The sequence below is a fragment of the Aphelocoma coerulescens genome, chromosome 11 (genome assembly GCF_041296385.1).
Source record: "Aphelocoma coerulescens isolate FSJ_1873_10779 chromosome 11, UR_Acoe_1.0, whole genome shotgun sequence".
In the NCBI taxonomy this organism is placed as follows: Eukaryota; Metazoa; Chordata; class Aves; order Passeriformes; family Corvidae; genus Aphelocoma; species Aphelocoma coerulescens.
In genome coordinates, this window is record NC_091025.1 from 15,858,370 (window position 1) to 15,872,500 (window position 14,131).

Here is a 14,131-nt window from a genome sequence, read left to right on the forward strand (position 1 = left end):
GTGTGGCCTTGTTCCTTCTATTGATCACCTAGGTCTTTCCTAATAGAGTTACAAGGCATTTTCAGTTGCAGACTTAGAAACCTGTGGGAAATGGGATCCAATCATCTGGCTGCTACGTTCCTGTAAGGCCAGCTCTGTCTTGCTGCTACTGCTCTGTTGGGCTTTAAGCACAATACCAGCACATCTAGGGCTGTGAAGCAGAGAGCAGGGATTGTGTCACCACAGGTTATGAATTTCTGCGAAGAAAGAACCAAGTCTATGTGGTCATTTACAAAGTCCAGTTAATTGTTAATTTTCTTTTCTTTCTTTTTTCTTTTTTTTTTTTGTTATGAAACTGAATGTCTGATTTCCAAGAGGGATGTAAATGCAGGAAGTAAGTGGGAATCATTAAGAGGTATTTTATGTCCTTTCTGCACCCCAATATGTATTGTAATGAATGAACAAACAGACATTTTTAATGTTATGCTAAGGCAGAAGGTATTGGAAATACTCAAATCTCAGTGAAAATAAATGTTACTTTAAACAAGAAACTCAAGGCACAGGGAATCTCAGTAAAATAATCTGTACTTTGGGTTCTTGCATCAAAATAAAGAAAAGACATTTGTGTTTCGCTTATCAGAGATGCAATCAAAGAATCAGAAAACAAGGGGAAACTTGTGCATTTGAAAATTTTGTACTGAAAAAATTACACAAACAAGTTACCTACTACATTCTATGACTTAGAAACTGAAGCCTGTAATAAGATAAAATACTCTTTTCTCGTGTAATATTAGTAATGGCAATTTAAGATGCTGATCTATTTAAAAAAAAAAAGTCTGGGTAAAATTCAAGGCAAAATCTATCCAGCCAAACTGTGGAAAAATTTCAGCTTATGTTGACATGACAAAGTTTATGGAGACAACTTTCAGAATCAGGCCCATGGCTGCTCTCCCCAAGACTTTCACAAGAAGGACTCCTGGAGGCCCAAGGGAGTCAGCTCAGGACTTCCACAAGAGAGATGTGAGTCAGTCACAAATGTGGGAGAGGGCAAAGGGACTCCATTGCATGCACAGTTATATTTATAGACTACCTGACATTAAAAATACCCCAACAACAACAAAACCTAAGAGGTTTCATGGCAGAGTTTCTCTTCTCAAGAACAACACGTCAGTGGCCACAAGGACAAATTACAGGCTCACCAATGAAGAGCAATAAAGACGATCTCTCTGTTCTGTTCCCACCTGCAGTGAGCATCTTTCACCGCATCAGCATGACAGCTCTGAGATTAGTGGTACCCTGGAAAGCTAAAACACTTCCATGTTTGATTTCCTGAAAAGCTGAAACACTTCCATGTTTGAGTTCATAGTCAAAATTTCTTTACTGTCACAGTGAAGACATAAATATTTTATCATGGTCTGGAGGCCCTTCCCAGGAAACAACACAATGCAGGAAAATTTATATGCCTAGAAGCTGAAAAGTGCTCTTGATTGCACCACTTTTACTAAATGATTACACTGGCTTTGGTTGAAGTTCACCAAGATGAGAAGAAACGGGGTTCTGTGCTATGCATTCCCCTCTGCAAGACCTTATCTAAAGAGACTGTACAAGCAAGAGAGTGTGGGGGGGGAAAAAGCATCACTCCAAACTGAATAAGGATGAAACACAGCACAAAAGTACGTGCAAACATTTAACAGCCCAAAGAGGATGATATGGTCCATGAAGACTTGCCCTCATAACCTCAGGAAATACAAATCAATCTGTGTTTCATCATCTGAAACTTGAACTTCTAGCTAGTAGCTCTGTGTTCTTCCCCTGCCTTCTTCAAAAACTCCTCCTTGAGCTGATTTACACTATTTGCTTCTACTGCTGACTTCGGCAGTTTGTTCCAGACTGTATTTCAACTACCCTTTGTGTAAAACTGTTCTGTCTGAATATATCGGAGTCCCTAAATTCTGGTACACATATTGGAGTGGTTACAGGAGTAATTTTAGTGTGTCTGGCAGCTGGCCTAACTCGTGCTCTGATCTCTCCTCCCTTCCCTCAACTGAACAGTTAATACTTCGCCGTCAAAGTCAGGGCTACTACAAAGTGAATCTGCTCCAGCCAAGTGCCCAGAGGGACAGCGCCTGAACTTGTCACACATTGGCAGGACACTGTGGCCAGAGCAGCCTTCCTAACCTTTAGAAGGGGACCAAAGAGTAAGCAAATAGAGAGGAGCAAGACTCTATGTCATACTTTGTTAAAGAATTTGATCCTATTCACAGACCCTTCTTCTGCTTTCCACAAACATTTTCACAGGTTAAAGGCAAAACAAAACAAAATATTGATACAAACGAACTAAAATAAAGTTGAATGTAGATATTTGTGAAAACTGAGCTTTATTCTTTATTTTTACTACATTTTGAATGAAAGAGGTATAAAATTTATTGGGATCTCAACTGCAGCTGTACGTTGGCAATTATGTGGCTGGAAAGAAATGGAAGAATGAATAGCAGCCTCCAGATCCTGAATAAATTGTCAGTTGATATTAAACAGGAAGTACAGGATTCTTAGTTTTGACTTCTGAGGATCTGCATTTTCTAAAAGATGATTACTTGCAAGAGTATTTTTAAATCCTCTTTTGTGCATGAACTAAGGTTAGGAAAGAGGCAGATAATCTATCAAGTGTGCCATAACTTTTAAATGAAGGTGACATATTTTTCCCAGTCTGAACAACTTTCATCAGGAATATTTTTGGAAATTTAAAAAATCTTTTTGATGTCAAAAAACTGTTCTCACATTCTTTTGAAGCAGACAAAAGGTCAATGTTAATTGCAATATGTTGTAAATCATATAGATTACTTTCAAGAAAATATTTAAGGGAGATATCTTATATGTGACATTCATTCTTCAGCCATCCAGACATGGATGATGTTTAATTTATAAAGATTTAAAAGGTTGGAAGTCTCTTGCAAAATACAGAATTTAATGACATTCTTCTGTTTTGTTACCAATTCACAGATATCATCTCCTCTTATTTATGGAGAGAAGTGTATTAATCATCACATGCAGAGTTGCAAATTCAGCAGAAACATAAATTATCAGTCCTAAACCTCAAATTCTTTCAAAGGATCCATAAAACTGAAAGTTTTGAATAGCCTGGATAGAACAAACGGACAAGAAAAGATAATGCATCTTTTGAAACACAAACCTGTAGAGATGTTATGCTCAATTACTCTGACAAAAGATTTGGAAACCAACAATATCCCCTGTGGAATACCACTGCTAAACTGGAATGCTAAATCAAAAGCTCAAAGTTAAGCAAGAACAATATAGCATAAGCCACATTAAATGTGTGCCATCCCTAAAGCTAGAACACACTTGGATATTTATTAGATAACTATTTCTACCTTTGGGGGATGGGGTAAGGCAGGGGGGAAGAGTTCAGATGAATAAAATATTGGTAAAAGTACCACTCTGGATTTCACACAGAGGAATGGTGGGGCTGGGCAGGCTGCATCCCCCACTGCAAGTCCTCTGATGATCAGCCAGAGAGTTCAAAGCTTGTTTTAGCTTCTAAACAAAGGTTCAGAACACAGTCCTTGCTTATCTTCAGAGACAACAAAAAGCCCTACTAGAACCTGAGGAAGGGAGAAGCTGCTTGGAAGGGTTTTGGAGGAAGGAGCAGTGACAGCTGTGGTGGCCAACAATCAGCCACTGGGTACAGCTGAGGACTTGCAGCAAGAAAAAGGCATTGCAGGAACCCCAGTACTGCCATGTTGCAGTGGTGTATGGAAAACACTCTTGGTTTATTTCAGCCAAGCCACACAAGGAACGGGATTCGCATGCAAGCAAAAGCTTCCATCTGCTACGAGAAACGGGGTCGCATGCAGGCACCTACTGCGGGATCAGGGCAGGGGCACAGTGGGGAGAGGGGCTCTCCAGGCAGCTGGTGCTATCAGCAGTGCTCATCACCCCCCTGCATCGCTGTGGATGTTTGGGAAGCTGCCACATTTGGGACACAGCTACCCCGACGCTGGTGTTGAGCAGCAAGGAATGGAATGCAGGCTCTTTCTGAGGGACAGGAATGACGTTGCCAAAAACGCACTAAAGAATACAAGTCCAATTTAGGCCAGTCAGTTCTTATTATCTTCACTGGGATGGCACGTCCATAATTTTGGCTGCACAGAAAAAAAGAGATCATCTTTCTGGACTACAGGCCTGACATGCAGAGCTGCTGCACACACAGCTGGAGGAGGCAGGGGTCTGGAAGGGCCTTGGAACACAGCAGGTGGGAATCTTGAGTTCTAGTACTAGGGCATAAGTGATGGGATTACAGATGAGTAAAAAACCCAGTAAAATTTAGGTGAATTATGGTATAATTTAGTCTACCTGTTCTGGATGTTTCCCCTGAATATCCAAGCTCTGTGTCCTAGATAACAGAGGTGCTGCAGGATCAGCTTTGCTACACTCCTTGTTCTCCAGACAGATATGCCAGTCAGCAGGGAATCATTATTCACATGGAAAAGGATGAATTTGTTGATTGATGTTAAAAGCTGATAGGGAAGTTGAAAGGACAACAAACAAGAAGAAATACAGAGCACACAACTGTGGTTTTAAAGTTAATGGGTTTTTCCCATCAGGTAATGCTGCATATGAAATAATAATGGTGCTAACTAAAACATTAGTTACTACTTGATGATGACACTTTACATCTTTCTGTAAACCTCTTATTGACACTAGCAGAATCTCCTGTGAATAAGGGAGAATAATGTCCTACATCAATATCTGGCATATGTAATGTGTTTATATAATCCAGTCCTCTTCGCGGAATTAATTTAATCTGTCTGGTTTGGAGCATGTACTGCTGGTTACCCGTGCTCCCTGTGTGCTTTTATTTCTTGGAGATGCAGCTTGTTCTGTTTTTCTGGCATCTTGGCTGTCTATTGAATGGGGGTAAGAGCACAGACTTAGTGGCAATCTACTGACAATCACTGTTGCCAAACCAGAGCTGTGTTCGTGTGGGATGCAAACAACAGCCACTCATCCTTCAATTTCTGTACACCAAATTGACAGGTAGCTCTTAGAGAAGTTTCACTTCTAAATTATTAAGTAAAGGAGAAAGAAAGAGGAGGAAAAAAAAGGCTAAGAAATTAGAGATGCTTACTGAATTACTTCAGTGAACAATATTGATTGACAAATCCAGTCCTAAAATCAGAATTAAAATTAACTGCACTTACCACATCAGTCAGTCATATTGCAGAGTTTGAAAGTCTGGCATGAAAGATGAACAAATGCTGTGAAAGATAAAACCAAAATGCAATTATGATATCAAAAATATTTGCCAGTTAGATTTTATACAGGAGTAACAAACACATCCTCACAAGTTTGAAAACTTTGCATTACTCAGAGGGAGTAATTGCTAATCTTGAAACTTTTTCAAAAAGTTCTAATGCAAGGGGTTTTAGCTATCAATCAAAATCAAATTAAAAGGGTTTATGGAAAGTGAATCAAAGCAATACAATTTTTTTTTTTCGATGAGATTTATTTACATAGTGAGATTAAAAATGTCTCAGATTTATGCACCCTCTCTAGGAACATGAATTTCCCAGATTTGAAACCTTTAATGCAATAACCTTTACCCTGCTTTGAGATAAGCCTGTGTCAGCATTTATAAAGTAATGTCTTTTTAGCTGTTTAGTCCAGTATAATAATCCAGTTCCTCCTCTTGTATTAAATGATAACTTTTATTCCTTTAAGGCCCCTTTCTTTTAATCCAGCATTTCCATTCCATTTTCCTCCTCTACCTCCAGATCTAGAGAAATTCCAGGAAACTTTCCCAAGAGATTCCTGTAAGATGAACATATCTCTAGAAACACTTTGAGGACTAAAAGGCTTGTCTGTAGTAAAATCAGTGGTAGCACTGCCTGGGATTACACTGGAGACTCAAAAGATTACTTTCACTGCTGCTGTACCATCGGGTGTACCCTTCCAAAGAAGAGTGTTGTGTCAAAGGACAAATTCGTGCTGCTTATACACACGTGGAGTAACAAATGCACAGAGAAGCACATTTTCTTTGCTGGCTTCTGTCATTAAGACCATCTTCCTTGATTTAATTACTGAGCACACCAAAATATCAATCCTAAACAGACATCTCATTTACTGCCTACCTTTCAATTAACTTCTTTTTTTTCATACTTTGACCCAAAAACATTGTCAGTTTTCCCTTAAGAGTAACCATGGAAGTTTTATTTCTTACCAGCCTTCAAAGACTCATATTTGTTGTTCCTTCTTTTTCTGTCTATAAAGTACATTACCAATAAGATACAAAGAGACTAAATACAGCTAAATTTGAGTACTACAGAAAGGGATTGTGATATTTTTCACAAATTTTTAAAACTGTGCAGTTGCCCAGGACTAGGAAAATGCTGAGCTGTACTCAGTGATCTTCTACAGATAAAATAGATGTCCAAGACACAGAAAAAGCATGCTATTCCTCATGGTGCATCTTAAGCACTGTGGCAGTTTTCCTGTGAAAACCTGAGAGGAGGAATCATTATCGGGGCAGTGAAGGGACATGCTCAGTTGGTTAACAAACAAGGCACACTTTCTTCATTAGGCCATGCCACACATGGATACCTGCTTCCTGCATCTCCATAATCACTGTGACAAGGAGCAGGACTTCTTCTGCTGGCTATGAGGCTTTCTGGATCACTGGAGATGATTTTCAGAGCCTTGCTGCACAGATTCTGCCAATTTGTGTTCAGGCTCTTCTACAGGATGGAACAAGCAGCCGAACGAGCGCCTGCCATAGAAGATGAGTCCAAATGCCCAGGCTGCACAGCACCCATGGCAGAGTCTGAGTGCCCAGGCTGCACAGCACCCATGGCAGAGTCTGAGTGCCCAGGCTGCACAGCACCCACGGCAAAGTACAAACAATCAATACCTTAACTCCCCATAATTTACCATAGTGCCAAAGCAAATCAAGTGACTAATACTGCTGACTTAATGGTGGCCAGGGGAGAGCTGACCTTGTTAAAAACTTGCCATAGGTTTCTTCTTTGATCCTTTGTTTAATCTTCTTGCTCATCCTATTTTGTTCCCTCTCACACAAACCAACATACAAAAGAAAAAAAAAAAAGAGCTGAGTAAGGCAGGTGCCCGATTACAGCCTCAGGCACCATGCAGCTGTCCAGATAGGATATGGCATTTGGGCCATGTCTCATTCCCATTGACCCTTTTCATCCAGGGCACTCGGAATATCAGGAACAACCAGCAGCAGCCCTTGCTCTCAGGTGCTGTTTTCCTCTGCACCTCCCATGTCACAAGCCCTGGGCTCGTGCAGAACTGATGGGCTGTGCACAAATGTCACACATGCCACATATGCCGTGCAAATCTGCTGCTCTTGGGTGGGGACAGCACAGTTCCACCAGCTCAGGACTCTGAATCCAAGGATGAACAAAAGACTGGTGTTTCCAGTATATCCTGGATTTTGAAAATGCTGGTGAGCTGTCCTTGGCACACCTCACTTTACAGGCACGTCAGGGGGGGCCGTGTATGAAACAAATGATTTGATGAAGGCACAAGCTCTTCTGCCACAGGTGAGGGGAGACAGGGTGTGGCAATACCTTGAGATCAAAAGAAGGTAAATAGCCTAGTTAGCAATAAAGGTTGACCACTACAGTCCAAATAATTCAATTTAAAAGACTGCAAATCTACTCCTGCAGCATATAATATCATCATGAGCGCGTCTATTCTAACCCACTGACGACCTCAGGGAGTTTTAAAGAATATTGCTTCTATTTTCTGTCCTTTCATCCCTAATGTATACAGGCAGACTTAGCTCTGTCTGCAACAAGAGAAACCATTATGTCTTAAGAAATAAACTGACCACTCCCATTATCTGAATGCCAAATTTCATATACTCAAGTCACCAATATCCCACACCAGCCTTTCAGCTCAGTGAAATGAGGTGGGCTCAGATCTCTAAAATCACCAGGATAGAAGCAACATTTCTGTCAACTGCAACATGAAACCATAGCAAGAAAAACACTGCTGGCATGCTAAAATATGAAACACTGCCATTATATTTAAGATGTTTCCAAGAGAGAATATTACATTTATTCTTGGGAATAAATTCACAGATTTACTATACATCAGACATTAGGGTTTATTTTTCTGTATAAAATAAATATAGCAAGAGTATAAGATTATGACTTCACTATTATTTTGTAAAACCATTTAATTTAAACAGAGATGCCTATTCACCTGATGTCATAAAACCAAAAACAGAACCATCAAATTATTGTACAGCACAAGCACATTGTACACGAAGAAAACATAGGTAGACTTTCTTGTGAAACTGCTGTGTTTTATCACTGTTTAATGATTTGTTGTACTATTTATAGGATAAACAATAAATCTAACATGATTCATCATATTAGCCAATAAATCATGAGACAAGTCATTAGGCAGAGTGATAAAATCAAGTGTTTTAGAAATAAGTTAATCTATGATGCCAATGCCTAATCTAAATAGTTGCTTTAAAACCCTATTTACTAATCATTTTTACATAAAGAAAGACTAATGATTATGTAGATTAAATGTGTACTTATTTCTATAATCACATGTTCTGTGCTGGTCTGTTTAAAAAGAAAAAAAAAGATTAAAAACATCCACTGGAAAAAAAAAGTAACATCATTTTGATTGTATCTGTATATTCATGAAGGGATTTCTGCACCACTTTTGAGTCTTCCTTCAATTTTGGAGAAGAAATGGTTAATTAAAGCATGCTGCAAGGTTGCTGGACATATATTATCTTCAGCTCTGAATTCCATAATATCCTAATTAACAATTTCATTAAGATGTGAAGGCTGGTTCTAATGCGTCTTCATTCTTCAGCCTGAATATAACCCTGTAGACTTTCTCTTTTGTGACAACTGTGTTTATAGCTTCTCTACCCATAGAGCTTCATGGCACTTCGAATTATGCTCAAGAGTATATGGGCATCACGTCACATTTGTGTGCCTGATATCATACATGACTCGCTGCGCTCCAGCCAGGGTCCTTAATGTACATTCTACAGATGGACTACCCTCTGAATGCTTAGCCAGATATTAAGTTAAATCTTTTTGGAGTCAAGCTTGTTTCACATCAGTTATACAAACATATTGGTTCCTTTAAAAGGACAAATGCACTGAGAGTAAGACAGGGAATCTAGGTTGGAAATCTAGGAAAATCATTTTAAATTTCAATTTAACCTTTACATTTGAAAATCTCTTCTGTGGGAATTATTGTTATCTGTGGAAGGTTTGTTTTCATTTACTTAATCCTGAAGAGAAGTAGCTGAGCAATATTTATCAAGAGTAGGTAAGCAGCATAGTTGGCTTAACATGAAAGAAACAAAGAGCAATGCAACCTCCTTCCCTCTCACTTTCTATTTTGTATTAAAATGCAACAAACCTGAAAAGATAGTGACAAACCAACACAATATGTTCTAGTTCAGGATTTTTCATCAAAAAGAAAAAAAAAATGTTAACATTTGCTTGCCACTGCTGTCTATCTATTTATCATATTGGGACTATGTCATACCTCTACTGTACCTTCTCGATAAGGCTAATCTCGAGAGCAAGGTATTTTCCTCTAACTGAAAGAATATGCTGGAGTTAAAAAAAAAAAAAGGCATCTGTAATTAGGGCTGTGACCAACAGTTTACTTGTCACACGGAGCCGGGTGAACAAACCCCTCCAGCTCACCAAGTGCACTCGGTAAAGGAAGGGAAGAGGAGCAGCAAGCCTGGCCCTGGGGGGGGTCACAGAGGCTGAAGGGAGCAGAGGGGAGATCGTTGGGTTTGTTGCTTTCTCGCTTTTTATCTCAATCCATACAGCGTGTTTTGTAAAATATGTCTGAGACACAACTGGAGAAGTGAGAGCAATTTGATGCTTTGTACAGCATAGGCAGGGATGGTTTGTTTGCATCTTTGGTTTATAATGTGCAGACAGCACATACATATAAAAATGTAATAACCAGGAGCACGCCAGAGTCATATGCCAGCAGTCCCTTGTTATTCTTTTAGAACCTGCTTATCTTTTGCTTCACTTTTTCCTGATGACACTTAAGGTCAGATTTTTAAAGGCACTTAGATGCCTCATTTTATTGAAATCAGTGGGAGCTAGGTGCTTAAACACCTTTGAAGAACTAGCCCTTTAGTGTTTATTAACAATGCCTCAGATGAGGGTACATCCCAGAAAACATAATAATTGCCTTCCTTTATTAACTGTGGTGTGTCAAGATAAGATAGAATCAAGTCCTCAGACTCATCTCCTCTCAATGATTTCCTAAATGAGATCAGTTCCCACTTACATCCTGAATGACCAAGGGTGACTAAATCAGAGCAATGAAGTATGTTTACGTCCTTGAAACTCAAATAATCTTGCAGACACTTCTCCCAGTGTTGCTGATTCACATATTATCAAGTCTTAAAAAGTTTTTTGTTTTTCTCCAACACTCAGCTGTAACCACTTTAACTTCAGGAGAATATCTCCTTTTTCTCTTTAGGTAAAAATGAAACTTTTATTTTCCCTTGGGAGCTTAGACCTTCACATGTGAACTATTGAACTAGAAATAAAACAGACTTAGTTCTTTGTATTTTTCTCCTCATAATTTTAGTCTGGTGGATTCATATATACTTTGTTCATCAATGCGTAACACAAAACCGAGATCTCCAAGTCAGCCATAAGGATACATCTCACAGCTCTGGATAAGAAAATTAAAAAGTAAGGAACAAAACATTTCTAAAAGAGGCTTTTGGATGACTTTTGGTAAGGGGAAAATAGGGAACAGAAAAGGAGGAACTGTTTTCCTGACAGACCTTCAGTGTCAATGGACAATCTTTTCAATAACTAGAATGAGCTTTGGCTAAAGCCCTGAGCTGAACCTCCTAAAGCTCAAGCTAAGACATTTCAGCATTTCCACTTGTTACAGTAAAGGCAGATTTCCATCAGCACTCATTTCTACCTTCTGCTTAACTATGGGCACCCCTGGAGACTGTACTCCTGATGGGAACCTTCCCTCCCTTTTTGGGTCCTACAAGCACAGCAGTCACATTTCACCCCTAGAAATCTCTCCTGAGGGTTATGTACCTCATGTACCAACTAAGAGGTGCCCAAGCTTTCACATGAAAGCCATACCTGTGCCTCTAAAGTCATTCAAATCTATTTTTGCTGCTCTGGCTCTCTTTGTCACTGCTGTCTCTCTATTCTACTCATCCTATTTAATCCCCTCCATAGCGAGAGACCAGCAGACCAGCACTCTGGACAGTGAGCAGGGTATGTTAGTGCACCATGAGATGTATTCAAAGCATCTGCCAGAATGGTGAAAGGTTTGAATTCAGCCTTAACTAACTGCAAGAGACCCTCCCAACTTCTCATGCTATTTCCCTCTAATCACCAAAACAACAACAAACCAAATCAACCGACTAACAAATATATTTTGGGATTTTTTACCTGATTTTTGCTTTGTCAATCATCAGGTCATTTCTTGGAAGTCTCAGTCTGCACCTGAGACACCTGAAACATTATTTTTAATTGGTCCAGAACTGGTAGGGAGAAGACTGGATCCATGTTGTGTTTCTGCAGAAGCAGGTAACTCCTGGCCACACCACCTCTCCAGATAACTGCTTCTAATGCCTGCTAAATCAATTTTAACACTCTGCTGTTTAATAACAGCACAAAGTACAGCTCTTGCATGGATTTAATTAGAGCCATGCAATTGACATAGAGTGCACAGAACAGTGCTGCATTGAAAGAAACCCACTCATTAGCTCAATAAATTCAAGACTGACTGGACGGGCGCTTCTTAAAAACTAAATTTTTGAGGTATTATGATCAGTGAAACTAACCCAACAGTCATTCACAGATAAAATTGTAATATTTCAAGTACCTCGCCCAGCTACAACATCTGTTGATGTCAGCAGACACCCTGTGTCCATTTATATGCAGGGCCAGGGCTATTTCATACATCAGCACTGATATACTCTTTCCTATTGCTAGTCAACCCAGATGTTTTCAAAGTGATAATCAGGTCATGTGGGAACTGCATGGCTAAAAAATTGAGTAGTAAAACTGTATTCCTGTAAATTTTTTGTATAACTAGATTTTAGTCAGGGATGAAGAGGTTCCTATCTAAGACATCCAAAATTATTTGTAAAGTAGTACTGCAAAAACATTTTACAGTGAATTACTTTTTAAAACATATTTTAAACAGAAACACATCACCATATTTTCTGTGGGCTTGGAAGCTTATGTTAAGTTTCCAAATAAGTCAATTCTATAAAGATAACATCTTTTCTTTAAAAAAAAGTGTTGCAAGCTACTACTGTACATAACAAATAAGCTTTAATTAAAATTTAAATTGAAATCTGTATTGGCTAATCACTCCTGAACAGGAAATATTTTAAGACAAGTTTTTCAAAAGCTCTCTGGTCAAATGGTCCAGTGTTTAGTACCTATAATTAGGGTAAAAATGTCAAATTCTTCTGTTCGCCAAAGTCTAAGTGAGATTTACTAAAGTGCTTGATAGCCATCTGTTCCTACTGTGACATTTACAGCTGAATTGCTACACAAGCTCAGCACCCAAAACGCTGAAGTCCTCTGGGAATCTGGATGTGTTTTGACAAACAGTATCTGAGCCCAGGTAGAATCTCTGCTGGTTTAAAATCTAGTTCCAACTGCAGGGGATGAACTATGCTGCAAATCTGTCCTGTAACCACTAGCACCACAGTGCCACGTGCCTTTTCCTTCACCCAGATTTTCTGAAGGGTGTTGAAGTGCACATAATACTTGCATTAGTATAAAAATTGCATTTTTTTTGTAAGTTCACACACAACTAATTTCCTGATTAGTTACATATCTGACAAGTCTCTTACGTACAGAGACACTCAAATCACTTAGGCCACATACAAAAGTTAGCTCCAGATGAAGAGTAAGTGAAACCCACCCCGAGAGATCAGTGCCCAGTCGGATTTGCTGACCCATGAGACTGTCCATTTCCAATGGAGGTAAATAGCTGTAAGATTGTTAACAGGGAGACCTGAGGCAGTCATAAAGCCCTGCCTAAGGTGATTTGAGATATCACCCTATACTTTTAACCCATTATAAATAAATCAATAGAAGCCAAAGTAAGCAAAGTGAATACATATCATATTTAAATCTAATTATAGGTTAATTTTGTACAGACCTCTAGCAGTCTTTGGTAGGGGTAATCTCATCTTTCATCCATATCTTCCTGCACATACCAACACTACATATTACTGCAGGCACGCAGCTGACTTCCAAAATGGTCTCTCAGAGAAAATTACTCTTTTTATTGTGTTTTTATGGTATTTTGATTCATATTTTATAATAAAGTAACTTTTAAAGTTTCCCAAATGCAACATTATTTCTATGTTTTCCTAAGAACAAAAAAAAAAAAGTGTATGGTCTTTAAAAAAAATAAAATTCTTTTCATAAGCCAACATTTATATTTTCTATTGAAAACGTGCTACTGCAATAAAGTGGTTTATGTTAATATATTAAAAAAAAAAACTGTCAAAACCTGCATGAGTTGTTTAAGCACTAGAAATGAAAACCAGCAACAATGAAGATGTGCTGCCTTCATATTTGGCCATGTGCCACAACTCTAAAGAGGAGTCCATCTAGAACATGCACTGCATTACCCTGTTGAGCGAGCTATTGGCACTCTTTCTTTTTTCCCCTAAAGTAAAACATTTTTGACAAGCAACTCATCTATAGCCATTTCACACAGCTTTTCTTTCATTTGCATTCTCATTAGAAAAATGAGATTATATAAAACCGAACGTGGAAGTGCTCACCACGGAGTGAAAACAGGGAACCCCGCATCCGAGGTGATAATCCAAACCAAGCTGACAGCAGATAGGATGCGAGATCCATGATTGGCAATTTAAGCAACACCAAGTGAAATATGAGCAGCAACATCACATCACAAATCATTGAAACAAAGGGACTCAACCTTTTTCAGGTTAACTTAATAGGGGCTGGACAAAACAAGAATGGACACTTTATAGGAAAAGAAATAAAAAGAGGATTTTTCTAAACACTTTAGCCATTTTGGGAATAATACTGGGGGAAAATAATGCTTTAGCTGTGATTGTATT

General features: G+C 38.9%; 1 long non-coding RNA gene across 2 annotated transcripts in view; it reads right to left on the reverse strand.

The window, feature by feature from the left end:
- Positions 1-5,196: 5,196 nt before the first annotated feature.
- LOC138117020 (uncharacterized) overlaps positions 5,197-14,131 on the reverse strand; it is a 70,628-nt gene continuing 61,693 nt past the window's right edge. For both annotated transcript variants that reach the window (XR_011154467.1, XR_011154466.1), the window contains exon 6: positions 5,197-5,255. This is a non-coding gene — a long non-coding RNA (uncharacterized lncRNA). The remainder of the gene's footprint in view (positions 5,256-14,131) is intronic.